The sequence below is a fragment of the Micrasema longulum genome, unplaced genomic scaffold (assembly GCF_059751315.1).
Source record: "Micrasema longulum isolate JH-2025_06_02 unplaced genomic scaffold, ASM5975131v1 h1tg002678l, whole genome shotgun sequence".
Taxonomy (NCBI): domain Eukaryota; kingdom Metazoa; phylum Arthropoda; class Insecta; order Trichoptera; family Brachycentridae; genus Micrasema; species Micrasema longulum.
The window spans coordinates 37,230-53,105 of NW_028279811.1; the positions used below are offsets into that span (position 1 = coordinate 37,230).

Consider the following 15,876-nt stretch of genomic DNA (forward strand, 5'->3'; position numbering starts at 1 on the left):
GCTGTATTAGTCAAACGCGCTGACCATTACAACACGAGGCACCATTACAATTAATTCAATTCAATTCAATTTATTTATTTAAATATAATATAACATATACATTACAAATATACATTTAATACGTACATATTATAAAAAAGAAAAAAATACATGAAAGAGATTCATGTCAAAGTAGTAGGAGAATCCAGCTCCGGAAAACCCCTTCGGATACATGGAACAGATCAATATCCGGAGCGATGTTGTTCAGCATAACGGTAGCTCTTCCAACAGGCATAACCATCGAATGGTTGGTCCTGTATATCGGAATATGAAACAATATATTCTGACGCTGTCTTAGGTAATTATCAGGAACGTACGAATCAATGCTCATCATAATCTTAGGATTATCGACAATACCGCGCAACAATCGACAATCGATAAAAATGTGTAGTGAAATACACATTCCTTCTAGTCTCTAAACTGTTGTAGCCAAGCATACCCTGGAGAAACTCGGTCGGATAGAGCCAAGGATAATACCCGCACTCGCTCATGTAGAGATATCTCAGAAACTTCTTTTGGATTTTCTCTATCATCATTAGTACCCACATACCTTACATGATGAAAAAAAATTTTTTGAAAATAAAATTTACTTGGTTTATGCGGGACTAGAATTTTTTTTTACAACTTATTAGTCCCATAGTTCATAGTAATCTATTTAACAATTTATTAGTTAATGAGATGTCATATTATATTATATTATTATCCAACTTGATAGTAATGGGCTGAGATGGCATAACTAATTGTATTTGTAACATAATACAAAAATACAGTAAATCATACAAGTAATTAAATATACTGAAAAAACCCTGAAAATGTTTCTGAGATTTATCCATTTTGAATTAGGGGTTAATATTGAAATTTTTGGTTCTAATTTTCTCCGGTATATTTTAAATTCATTGATATTAAGTGATGGGAGAATTTTGAGAGATTATGTATACATATAAAATAACTAATTCCATGTTCGACGCCTCTGCAATTTGGAACTTCAGCCCTACGGGAAATTGGATCCAAAAAAATGTTTTCTTGCGCGCGCTAAAAATAACAGCATTAAATTGTAAGCAAAGTTTCTAGAAAATGTGCGAAAAAGATTAAAAATTATATTTTTATTAAAACAAACTACTTTAAGCGACGCCACGATAGGAGAGCTGTGGTAGATATCCGGTTTACTTACCGTCAACGAACCAATCGGCAGAACTGACCGAGAATAAGCGGAAGATAACCTCTGACATCACATGCGGAGTCATTTCAGAAATACAAAACTTTAAAGAATAAAGAAGTTTCAATTCGGTTGTTAGTCATTAAATATGTCGCCTTCAAATGGTTTAATTAGCCACTCAACCGAGCGGCTAGGCCGGCATTCAACTAAATGGCTAGGCCGTTTGTTGAATGAACGTTTAACAAAGGGGTTGATCGTCGCTTAGCCTCTTTAATTGTTAACATATTACAACAGAGATGAAGAAAATTTAAGAAACGGTAATATAGAAGTCTAGTCATCTACAGGGCTTATGACCTGTCAATGGCTGGTTTAAGTGGCCACTTTACACACTGTGTAACATTCACCATTTTGATTATGTTTGAACATCCATATTTGTCGAGTAAAGAGTGGCTGATTTAACTTTTTGGCGGTGACTGATACCTATAAAGATACACAAAATATTTTTACTTTAAGGCTGTAGTATGTCATTCGAATCCTACAATTTGTCAGCAAATGCTTAAAATGTACCGTTTCAAGACAAAACAAGTAATAAAATATCCTTTAACATTACATATTCGTCAATTTCTTAGGTACTCTTCATATTTTATTTACAAAAATGAAAAGACAGAGATAGGCATAATTTTTGCGTGATTATTTTATAGGTAAAATCCATAAATATCACATGTTACCTATATACCTACTGACATTACTGTAATGATAATTTCAGTGTTTTTTTTTGTATTATTTAATGTATCGTTAAAGATATCAATATCAGCATTACTTTCTACATTATTATACAATCTTGACACACGTGATGATGCATTAAAGTGCGCCATATTATTAATGAAGGTTGGAAGAGAAAATGTTGTGTACGATCTCAATCGCCGACTGGGGCGACTGGTAGCTCATTCACAAATAACTATGGACGTGCTTAAAAACATGCTGAGCATTTGAGCGATCGCAATGAACAATAATGAACATGCTTAAGTTATCGCAGTCATATGTCAACGCGTGTGTAATCTCTTAGTCAACGCTCGTGTAAGTTTGTTTTTTGTTTTCCTCATAAATAAATACAGTTCACTGGCGAAAAATCGGCGTTTACTTAAAAAAATAATGCAATATATTGCATTAGCAAAATAGTAAGAAGTATCTAATACAAAAAAGTGAAAATTAAATTATAATTACTAAGGTAGCTGCTTAGTTTGACATTTGGCTTGCCAACCGCCGCCGCTGGCTAAATGCAATAAATAGCTTGATACATAATAAATGAAAATAGAAGTTTTGCAATATTTTCCATATTTACACAGGTGAAATTTAAATATGTGATTGCCCAGCAGGATTATACGTCACGAAACGTAAATATTTTGACATTTAATATTAGGTGTTCACGGATGCTCTATTGTGATCGCGAATACGATAAACAACCATGGTGAGAATTTTTTTTCACGTCGCTTTAATAAGCTAGTGCTAATGCACGTCGATATTTATTTGTCATTAAGCTACAGGGGTACATTCTCTCAACAAAATGTAGACTCAACATTACAATTAATTATTTTATAAAGATATATCAAGTCTAAAATCTGTTTCATAAAGTCTAACTTATCTAGTCCAAAATGAGCTAGGTGCTGATCATAAGACTGAAGGGTTCTGCCCCAGGTTACATTTTAATGTTATGATGCAAAGATTTTTTTTTTCCACAGATTCAATTAAATTAATGTGAGTTATGTAATTTCGTAACCAGACAACAGATCCAAATTCTTAATTTATTTATTTATTTATTCACACTCTTTATCAAAATACAATTCCATATTCACTTTGCCCAGCTAACAAGGGTACATACCCCGTTCCAAGCTAGGCAATTACATTTTTATATATTATAATAGTTAACAAATTAATATAGAGCACAGACAAACAAAATATAAACTTATTCGGATACACATTTTGATTCATATGCATACAGACATACACGAACTAATGAATTGTATAATTATCGATGACACAGATTTAAAAGTAAGTATTACGTAAGTAAAAACATATTTTTTGACAATTTACAATATTTCACGATTTACAATATTTCGCGATTTATAATATTTCGCAAGTAATAATATTTTTGTTCTCATTTGAAAACCTTTAAAAAATTCACGTGATCATGTTTTTCGTAAAAAAACAAAAAATATTATGATAAATAAATTCTGAAAATTTAATAGCATATTATGGTTGATACGTGTGTATGATTTATACCATTAATTGTAGTGCTTTCACACTTATAGATTACGCAGACAGGGTATAGTCTAAGCTTATAACCGAGTTGCACAGTTTAAACCCGCGTTGTGCCAGCGGGTACCCTGCAAGACATCAGACCCTCCATATTTTGGTATTTATAAATAATAAGGTATTTATACATTTTATGCAGATTAAACGCAACGCTAATCTTAATTGCTAATATTATAATAACTACATTATGGTTGATGTAACTAAAAATGTTTTTATAGGTTAAGTATGTATTGTGTGCATATTATTTAACTGTTAATTTTTGTTTATATGTTTCTAGTTAAACAAAAAACCGTGATAATTAGCAAATTAGCAATGAGGAACTTCAGCCCTACGGGAAATTGGATACAAAAAATGTTTTCTTACGCGGGGTAAAAATTAGAGCATTAAATTGTACCACAAAGTTTCTTGAAAATGTACAGACAAAATAATAAAAAATATTTTGATAAAAACGCACTACTTTAAATGACGTCACTGGTTCATGTGAATCAACCTATGATCTGAGAGCTATGGAAGATTTCCGGTCTGCTTGTCGCTTCTGGACCAATAGGAAGAACTGAATGAGAATAAGCGGAAATGAACCTCTGACGTTACACGCGGAGTTATCTCTGAAATACAAAACTTTGAAAAATCGTAGCGCCGATAATACGATATATAAATTTTTTTTTTTAAAATTGACTTAGTTTAACAGTCCATTAACAAATAAAATTTTTTAAAAAAACCACTGAACTTCCTCATTAAGATGAGCATTGCGTTTAATCTGCATAAAATTTATAAATACCTTATTATTTCATTCCAGGTTTAACAGACAAAATAATAACGCATTGTCCAAAGTGAAAAAGATACCTACCTACAAATGTACGAATTAATGGAATAAGAGTAATTTTGTCATTTTTTACGTATAGCAACACTCATATGTCAATTTTACAGTTGTTTACGACTAACAGTTCATTAATCCTTTGGGAGCTCATATTCGTGTTTGTTTGTGTACTATCTGAAGTTTTTTTTTTTTAACATTTTCTCGATAAAGGACTAATTTTATAAATTGCTTGCATATTAAACAGTTGTGTGTTTTTGAGTTGTTTAAATCATTGATATCACGCCGAGGAAAAGGGAAAATAACTTTAAGTGAACATACATCAATGACTCAGAGGGAGATTGAAAAAAAATGTTTTGTGAGTCAGGAAGCAGTCATGAAGATTACTAAGCAGAAAGTAGAAACAGGGTCAGTTGAAGCAAAGAGAATTGGGAAATGTGGAAGAAACCGGAAAACTAGTGTCCGAGATGTAATATCTTTAATCAGAAATAGTAAGGTAAACCCATGAAAAACTAGTTACGAACTTCAACGAGATTTGGCAGCCACTGGGGTGATGATACATGACTCAACAGTACGAAGAAGAACTCCTGACGGCACGTATGATAAAGCAAAGGCTCATTTGGGCTAGAAAATATACAAAATGGACTGTAGAAGACTAGAAAAATGTGCTGTTTTCAGATGAGACCCACTTTCTCATGCAGGAATATCGCACAAAACATACTGTGGTTTATGTTGATCAAACGGTGAAATATCCTGTGAAGAAAATGTTTTGGGGCTGCTTTTCGTAAATGGGGACCGGATCTTTGATACCAATAGAAGGAATGATGAATAGCCTAAAGTAGGTATAAAGCTCTATTGGAGCAGCACTTGAGTACAGAACCGAGTAAATGAAGTCCTAATGGTGGGGCTGTATTTCAACGGGACTCAGCTCTTTGTCACGTATCGAAGTTTATGCTTAAGTATTTCAATGATAAAAAGATAACTCTTTTAGACTGGCCTGGAAATTCAGCTGACCTTAACCCTATAGAAAATATGTGGGTGATTTGTACATCTAATATACAAGAATTAGACTGCACCACCAAAATAAAGATGATAAAAGCTGTTATTCAGATGTGGTTTCGAGATGACAGAATAAAAGGAAATTGCCGAAGTTTAATTGATTCCATGCCAAAACGTGTTCAGTCCTTCTTTTGCGTTTATAACAGATAAACGCAAAAGAAGGACATAATCCAATTAAATAAAAAATATTTTATGATTGTACGTCATCTGTAACTCAACATATTAATAAAAAACCTATTTTATGATTACAATTTTTTTCCATTAATTCGCACAATACTTTAATTTTACACCAAAAAAAACGAGGAAGATCATCTTCACGCCATTTTCTCATTAAACTACAATGGAATTCCGTTAAGAATAATTTTAGTCAGCGAAACTATTAATAATTGTCGTTTTTCACGATGGAAAAATAATACTGTTTTTTTATACTATCTCTATACTATCCCTCTAAAGGAAAAACATATGACCTTTGCAAATAAAATAATTTATCTATTAATAAATTAAATTATCATACCATGTAGGTTTGCATTGGTAACAGTTATGCGCAGTACGATACTTCCTGTAAGTAATATAATGTACAATGTACCTGTTCAGCAAAATCGTTCCTTATCAATGCGGTATTATGATCGTTACTTGACAAACTGCATGTTTTGTAAACTATGAACGCAGTTCTGCAATAAAAACACACATCAATAATTTGATGATATTGTAAATGATACTTTTACATTGTCTTTATTTTTCTTCCTTCATAGAATTATAATATACTAGAAGGCTCATAGAATCATGTTTGCTTACATCGCAATGTGTCAAAAAATCTGACATTCCGCCTGCGCGCATGCGCGAAGTGGCCGCGTAATGTTACCAGACTGCGTTAAGTTATATTTTACCGAAACAAATATTTTACTGGCTGTACTGGTACTTTTATTGGGCAAACAGTTTTTAAAAATAAAATACTTATTTAGTAATTAAGTGAATTAATACCGTTTAATATTATACTAAGCTTTAATAATACAAAGCCGGGTTAAAAAATCGACCACCCTGGCAATACTAACAATCTGACAGATGGTAAAATAATCGAATTCTTGAATAAGATTATTTGTGAATTCGCTACTAACACATAAAATGTGATCCCACCTTATTTTACCGAATTTAAATTGGCAGCTGCGTACTGAGCAAACGTCTACAGAGTAACCACTGGCGTTAAACGTAAAACTACTCATTAAGGCATCTCTGTCGGCCACCAGCTCCCGTGCATCTTCTCGAGTCAGGTTCGCGTCCCGTAGTTCTGACATGAATTTCTGATGAACAGTCAGCAGTGGACGTCGTTAAGGTTCTCAGGAGGCATCCGCAATACATGGCTAAGCCAGCCGTATCGCCTCCGCTTGATGACAGTTGTCACTGGAGTTTGCTGCGTCCGTTCTCTTATTACTTCATTCCGCACAAAGTCAAACTACCGCACACCCAAGATTCTAGCTAAAAACTGCTATTTTGGGCCCCAGTGAGGTGCCACGATTCGCATTCATAGAGTAGAATAGGTGTTATGCAGGCGTTATATAGGCAGAACTTGGTTTCCACTTAATAAATATCCGATCTTCAGATAGCCTTCATACTGTTGAATGTGGCGCCTGCTATTCCTAGCCGTACTCCCAGCTCCTTTTGAAAGCCGCCATTTTCCGTAGCACACACTCCCAAGTATTTGAAACTCTCGACCCCTTCGGTAACTTGGTTTGACAGAGTCAGGGGATTTTGGGCATCAACGCATGAAGTGTTACACAGTACATGGGTTTTTGTAATATTGATTTTTAAACCCATGCATGCGGAGTACCTATTTAGGCTATCTACAGTGGCCTGAAGACCCGTGACGGAATCGTCAATTATAACCGCATCATCGGCATACTCTAGATTGCAGAGTTTTAGGGAGGAAGGATGGATATTCCTCGATCTGAAGGAATTGACTTCATTAGGATGAAGTCCATGAGAATTTTTTTATTTTATTTTTTAAATCTGTTTTCAGTTAATAATTACCTTTATTTTTTTATCTAAGTTTAATTTACATTTTAAATTTAAATAATTATCTTAATATTTTTTTTATAAATTAATCTCAGAGTATTTTCCTTTCTTTTGAATCGTGTCATATAGTGATGACACGCATAAGTGTTGAAACTACAAAAAAAAAATTGTAAACTCCTCTGTCGTCTGAAATCCCCAATATCTTATTTACATTAATCAATTAGATCGAGTCCAAAATAAATTCTTGAAAGTTCTTATCCGTAAATCACTTGTAACGCTCGATTTGTATGATGACTCTTCCTCTTTCCATAATCTGACTTCTCTCCCCAAACGAAGAACTGTTTTAGACATGTGCTTCTTATTCAAGATCTTGAATAATTTAATTAAAGTACTTATCTCCTGGAAATCATCAATCTAAACTGCCCTATCAGATTTACCAGACAAGCCCGGCTTTTTTACAATCCTGTACCATCCAATGACTTTGCTCCAAATTCCTGCATTAACCGTAGCTGCACAGAATATAACAAAATTTGTTCCTCCCTTCACCAACAAGCTACAAAAAGTGGCTTGGTGGGATTTTAGTTTTAGTAAAAATATAACAAGTGAAATATTTTTAAATTGTAAAAATGTATAATTATGCTAGTAAATCAAATAAATTAAAAAAAAAAAATAATATATTTGATTCAAACCTTTCTAATTTTTAAAAATATTTTTACTAGAACTACTTTAATCAAATATTTATTAATTTATATTGAACGGTTCAAAGAACCTTTGACAATAAAAAAGTGTACAGAAATAATCATAGCAGTGAAAAATTCATTATGTAATATATAATATGAAATAAAGTTGAATAATTAAAACTAAACAATTTAGTAAAAGTAAAATATGAATAAAAAAAAACAGCAAAAAAGTCAAAAAGAAATATAACATGTATAAGATGACAAATAAAAGATAACATTTAACGTGAGAAAATCTTATGTTCTAAATATAAATATAACAAAGTATAGTTGAGAATAATTTAACATAAAATTAAAGTGGCTAGTATTTAGCTAGGTAATAATGAAAAAGAAAAATAATGCTAAATATGTATCACTATTACATTATTCTCTTGTCTGTATTCTTTATAGGAATTTTAAGGGTAATCTACCTAACTGAATCCTTCCTTTTTCCTATTTTATCAAAATCTTTTATCCTCATATTTTCTTATTTTTTTCATCCCTCCTAACGCTTTGTATTTAATTTAACTCTCCCGTATGATAGTTTAAATATATTTTTATAAACTCATACATATTTTTAATCTGTTCATTAGTATGTCTAAAAAAAGTGTTATATAGTTGTGAAAAACTTTAATTGGACTCATATATTATCTTATAATATGAATTGTATACAATTTTTCTGTTGTTTTTCCAAACAAATAAATACAAAAATAACATTATTTTCTTTTACTGCGTTTTTTTGGATACATGTCTGAGATACTGCACTCTTCATGCAGGGGGCTGTTTTCGTGTCCCTAACCACAAATTAGACTTTCTAATAAAACATATGACTTTGAAAACATAGCACCCCGTATGCTAATGAAAATGAAACATTAAGGTTTCGTTTGTTGAAGAAGACGAATATTAATTTATTAAAGTACACTGAACCCTAAGAACGATTGTTATTGATCTTGGCTCAGGTTAATCAGGTACAAAATTACAAATGCGCGGAAGTTAAGGTGACCGTAGACATAAGTCAAAGTAACGTGTTAACCTCAAGATGACCATAATATTAGTTGACAATGATGTCACGTCAGACGTTCAGCTGCTTCAAAAACCGTTAGCGTGGAATGAATAGTTAATGTAAAGCTGTTAAGTGTAGGCACAATTGGACGTTTTTTGACGAGATGACATATCTATATTATGTTCGGAGAATTAATTTGCCTTACAACTGTTAAGAGGATGCGCAGTCTGACTTTTTTTCGTATAAACGTATTCCCGTATTTTCCCCTGGATTGTGGCACTAGAGTGACATTTTTTTTACACACTATAATCCACTATTTGCGTGTCCCTAAAGCTGTTTTTTTTTTTGTTAATAATTTGTTTTTTATACGAGCTAGAATTCAGAAATGAATTATTCAAAAACCCTTCAAATCGCTTGGTTTTACCTCCCGTCTTCAGTCGTACGGTATACACAAAAATTATTTTTTTCAAATAAAAGAGAAATACTTGAGTTTTTATTGTCATCATCATCATTGTTCCCTTTCCACACCTAATAGTGCATAGGGCACGGCAATGGTACACCAATCGCAGCGCATCTTGATTATCTTTGTTTCACAAGGGTAAGGAAATCAGTTTAACGCTTCAAGTACCCATCTAGGGACTATAAAATATTTAAGTGTAAATACACCTTTTTAAATTATATTTCATATCAACCATATTAGGAATAGAACCCGAGACCTATTGCATGGTAGGCGAATGTGCTGACCATTACACTACGGAAGCCGACAACATTTACTCAAATATTTACATTTTCAGACCATTTCCTAATAGTCGTTAATAACTTGTGCCAGAAAAATGAAAATTGAGTTGTGGTGGAGTAGGATTTGATCGTGAGACCTTTGGTCCGTGAGTCTACAATATTACCACGGGACCACGACCCGATTCAGAATATGTTTTTTTTTTTTTTTAAATCAAAATGTGCTGACATAGAACGTTTCATTCTGATACTTTTTCATAGCAAAAAACAAAATAGAGAAACCTCGATTTAGTCGATTTTAACTAGGCATAATCAGTCCGACGCGCAGTTGTCTTTTTGCACAGTATTCGGAGAGGTACAGAAAAACTATGCTCAAACACATGTTCATCAACCGCTCATCGCCGCATATCCTCTTAAACTATCTGAGTCTGAGTAATTAACCACCACACTACCGTTCGGTATTTTTTACAATATATGCGCATATGTTTTTTAATATTTATGCATAAGTGATATGTTTTCACTGCATTTATTACTTTGTTTTTATAATTTATTTTTTTGCTACGTTTTTTTTTTACTATGTTTTTATTACATTTTTACTATGTTTTTACTACAATTTTACTATGTTTTTATTACATTTTACTATGTTTTTAACGCGTTTTTTACCTTGTTTTTACTCCATTTTTTACTTTGTTTTTCACTTTGTCCTGTATCTTTATAACTGTTTCTATAAATTGATTACTGTTTTTATATTTTTTGACTATTTTAGAACGGGGTAAATAACCCTAGTTAGACAGTCAAAGCAACTTTACATATATTATAATTTTGTGTATGTAATATAATGATAATAATAAATTAATAAATAAATAATAAACAATAATAGTATACAATATATAAAAAAAACGAAAGACCAAAATCTTTGAGCTAAACCATATCAATCCAACTTCATCCCACACTGTTTATGCGCGAAGAGATCTACGAAAAGCCGGAAGATCTATCCCAAAAAATTCCGAGTCGTGTGATGAATTGACTAATCTACACATTCTGGACATTGGGGCATAAAAACCAAAGTTGCTCTTAGAAGATTTTATAAATAGCAGATTTTGACTTCTGGTGACACGGTTGGGAACATGAAAAGAAATTGATTGCAACAGAGACGGGACATCACTTGTATCATCATTGTAAAAACACTTATTTTTTAATTCCAATTATCGATTCTATTTTAGGACCTGTTTGTTTACAGAGTTGTCACGTTCAAAATGGTGCATTTGATGTAATTTGCATGCACGACGAACATAATTATTTTAATTACCTTGTTAGAACAGTTTAAGTACGATTATACCCAAGCAAAAAATTCTAAAATTCAACGCAGTTTTTGGATGCCCTTTGGAGTACTTTTTACCTTAAATATGCAGGAATTTAAATATATTTTTTACTGTCATACCAACCGAAATTCAAAGGCAGCGATTTTTTTTTTAATTACTGGAAGTTCTAAGTACGTCTCTATTTTTTTTGCATACTTCGGTAATCAGCATTACACATAAAAATTCGCTTTTAACTTTGACAGCTGGCTTCTGGCTGGATTGTTAATTTTGGACCGAATGGCTGTCGTCCTTAAATACGTAGACAAGTTTAAAATATATTTTATTGAAATAAAAGTCATTTTATTGAAATAAAAGTCATTTGATTGAATAAAATTAACATTGGGATCGCAGAACAACGACGCATGTGATTTTTTCAATTTTACATGAGAGTGGTTTTAAATATTTTTGGACACTTTATGTCACAACTTGACAAATTCAAAAGCTTACTATTTGATACTTGGGTAATTTATACATATGATGTGGTTTTGCGAAACAATCACTAAATTGAGTTGCTCTGAAAAGAAAATATTTTTATCAAACAATACTTAACCTATTTCACTAATACACCAAGTACGTTTAAAGGTAATTACTCGTCTTACCTGAAAAGAAAAAAACAACATTTAAAGATATTATTTCACAAATTCCATAACGTTTTCATCGTAAATATTTAAACGTTTTCTTTTGACTCGTCTGACAACCTAACCTTTCTGTCATTGCCATTCTTCCACAGATAATTTTACTACCATAGATGTTAAACTAAATGGAGTGCCATAGACTTCATTTACATACATAAATATATTTTCAAACCTCGAAAAAAAGAATATAACTTTTTTAATATAACATGTAAAAGAAAGTCAATGTTTCATTTTTCGCACATCCGTCGTTGTTCTATGATCCGGATATGTTGTAGGACAATTACACATTTTCAATTATTTTTGTTGGTTTATAACAGTTTGAAAATTATATTTTATAACTGTTCCCAAAAAAATGATCGTTAAATAATTATTAACTTACAAAAAAAACATTAAAAATACCATGAATTTTCAAATAATTCCTTTTGTACAAACATACTTAAAAATATTTCTTATATCCGCAGGAATTGATTTAGGTCTTAAAGGGTTAAACCAAATAAATAAAAATTAATCTACTCGAATTTTACCTTACTTTGTGGATTTGTACGATCCGTGTGAAATAAGCCCTTTTTATCACGGGTGACAGGATTAATACTATTTATAGTAATAAAAAGTCTATTAGAGTTTTCAACCTGTATCATACAAATTTTAAAAATACTCCGAATATAAAGATAGGATTACATTGTTTTCGTGCGTTGTGGAGTGGTGTATTGAGGAATTATCTGGAGCGTATTGCTTATATGGAAATCGTATGGGTAGAATTACATCGAGGCGCCTCGACACAACACACGAGAACCTTAGTTAGAAAGGGATTATAAAGAGAAGGTTAGATATTTATCAATTATAATCGATAGTTATCTAGTTCCTCGTAGAATTTTCAGCACGAACATTTCAATACTTATTTAGTTATATAAACTTTTGAGTTACCTTCGTCGTTCACGTGCTACATAAATTATTCTGCAATGAATTGAAGCGTAAAACAGAGTATCTCACCTTCACGTAAATGACGATCAAGATGATGCTAAAACTAATTGGATTGGTAAACCGAATCGTCGCCAAACAGAGTTAGGTGTATGGGATAGAATGTCATATCCCACTATCATCAATGACTTGACTAATTATCGATTTAATGGCGTTTTAGAGCCCTATAAACCAAAAGGATTTGTCGCGTATGGCTTTCTCGTCCGTCCTTGGCTTCTACATCTATGATTATTATCCATGGCTTTATTCCACTGACTTCCTCCAGGGTATGCTTGATTACATCAGTTTGAAGACCAAAGGGAATGTGTATTTAACTACGCACTTCTTTCGATTTTTGCGCGGTATTATTGACAACCGCGAAATTAAACCCCGAACTTAGACAGCGTCAGCATAGATTGTTTCACATTCCAAGATACAGGACCAACCTGCCAATGGTTATGCCTATTAGAAGGGCTATCTCTATGTTGAACAATATTTGTTTTTAATTATCATTTTTCACGTCTTTGAGGGAGTGTTCCGTTACAAGATTCTCTTACTTTTTTAACATATTATTATTTTATTTTTATTTATTTATATATACGCCAAATGGGCATTTTTATGGACACATTTATGCATAGAAAATTATTATAAAAAAATTAGAAAGACACGATGGTTTATAGTAGACTTTGTGGGAGTGGAAGCGGGAGAGGGGTGTTTATAATTGAATTTGATTCAATGATCGTTTGAAAGAAGACAACTTGCTATCAAAGAAATCAAGACTGGTATGTTTGTTGGCAGACCTAAGAATTCTGGGCATAGGGGAATGAAAACCATAGTTAGTTCTATGGTTATCGGTATGAAAGAGTAAGTTTTGTCTGAGGTTTCTAGTTGGGATATTTAATTATATTAAGCTCAGTAGTGGATATTATGGATAATAATGTCTTATTTTTATATATACCTAATTTTATTTTCATTATTTCTATATGTATGAATAAAGATATTCCATTTTGTAATGTACATATATATGAATAAATAAATTGGAATTGAAAAATGTGCACGGACGAATCTTCCATATAAACGATTATGCGCAGCTTACCATTATATTTGACTATCTAATAATATCAACAAATTACAGCATGGATATATAAAGTATTATAGGTGAGGGAATATGGAAGTCTAGACATGAATCCAATTTAATCTAAGTCCAATTGTATGTTTTTTGGTTAAAACGTCAAGGTATTACCAAGAATTTGTAAGTTTAAGCTCATCAAACTATTTTTTCAAAGTAAGAATATCACTTTTGGATTATGATTCTGACACTTACTCATTTTTTTCGATTCTGTGCCTTGACATATTTTTGCATTACAACATTCAATTGTAATTTAAAACCATAATTTCGTAAAGCCAATATATTAAATGCAAGACAAATGTTTATAAAGACAATTTTAGAAGGCATTCATATAAACAAAGCTTCGCTCATCGTCACCCATACTAAAAGTACCAGATTTAAAAATGAAGGGAAAATAAATATTCCCCATATGAAAACTTATTTTGCTCAAAGGCATCCAATTTTTATAGGCCCCCGTGTATACAATATGCTCCCACAATAAATATTATGCTCAGCTTAAAACAAATTTTAAATTGGTAGAAAAGAGTGGAATTTAAAAGTGGGAAGGAGCCGGTTGGAGCAGCTATCGAGAGTTTTTGTGTGATATAATTTTATTTGTTAGTGTTGTTTTTTTTTTTTTTTTTAAATTTAAAACCGAGTTATAGAGTTTTACTATAATGAAATACTTTTAAAAATAAGAGAATTAAAAAAAAAAAAATAATTAAAAACAACACGTGTGTAGCTCTTAAAAAGTAATCTTATTCGAGTTGGCTTTAAATAATTTTTTTTAAGTGAACGTATATTCTTTAGAAATGTTAATAACTAGTATATGTTTTAATAATAATTATATATAAGTTAATATAAGGACATTCATATATTATGTTTGTCCTATTTTAAGATTAAATAAAAAAAAAATTAAAAGCTATTTTTCAAATTTATTACTTTCTATCAGTTTGCACATTTTAATGAATTTTTGTTTTCAGTCTCATATTTTTTTCATATTCATATATTTTTTCATTTTCACATATTTTTTCTGTTACATATACTTTGACAGTTTTGATTTTTTAGTTCCATATTTTTTTGTAAGATTATCAATTTTTTATACGTATATTATTAAATTTTGTATTAATTATCTTAACACTGCGCACCGGCCGAATACACATAGAATTTACCCTGTGCCGGCCCATTTTTGTGAAATTTTATACTTTGTGAAGGGATTCTTAAACGAGTCCTATTATGAAAATACTAGGTTCAATCAATTGTAACTTCTCATATTTATTTGAAACAATTTAATAAATCATTTTTGTATGATAGTTTTGCCAACATTGCAAAGTCACATTGCAATGTTCGCACATATACAGGGCTTCACTCCGTTTTTTGTGCTTTGTATCCCGGAGCCGCGTAAACACGTGATTATAATAACCACGCGTTGTGTTCCGCTCCCGTGTTTTCACGTAGTTTACCAGCAGCGAAAAAGTACTAATAAAAGATCGGGACACAACGCGTGGTTATATCATCACGTGTTTACACGGCTCCGGGATACAAAGTGCTAAGGCATTAAAAAAAAATATGCTGTAGTTTGCTTTTACTTAAATTTTACTTAATTTTTACTTGCTTTCACTTTAATTTAGCTTATTTCCATATTTTTTACCTTCTTTACTGTTTTGAAAACAGATCATAATGACCCTATCCTTTACAATAAACGCCGATTTATTCTGCACTGAATTGAGTCTCCTGGTCTGTTGTGGTGCAAAAAAAAAACAAAAAATACAAAATCACAAAATTAACGCTTGAAAAATTCATTTGACTTAATCATAAAATATAACTAGTTTTCCAGAACATAGATTGAGATTTTCAAAGAGGACAGAGAGATTTAAAATATCGCTTTTAAAATTACAAACAAATTTAAAACAGTAACCTAGTCAAGTAAGCGACAACGTCTATTTTATTTTAGAGTGTAATGTGTCCAT

General features: G+C 31.6%; 1 protein-coding gene across 1 annotated transcript in view; it reads left to right on the plus strand.

Moving 5' to 3' along the window:
• LOC148271751 (putative peptidoglycan muropeptide transporter SLC46) overlaps positions 1 to 15,876 on the plus strand; it is a 100,402-nt gene that overhangs the window by 15,424 nt on the left and 69,102 nt on the right. The window lies entirely within an intron of this gene.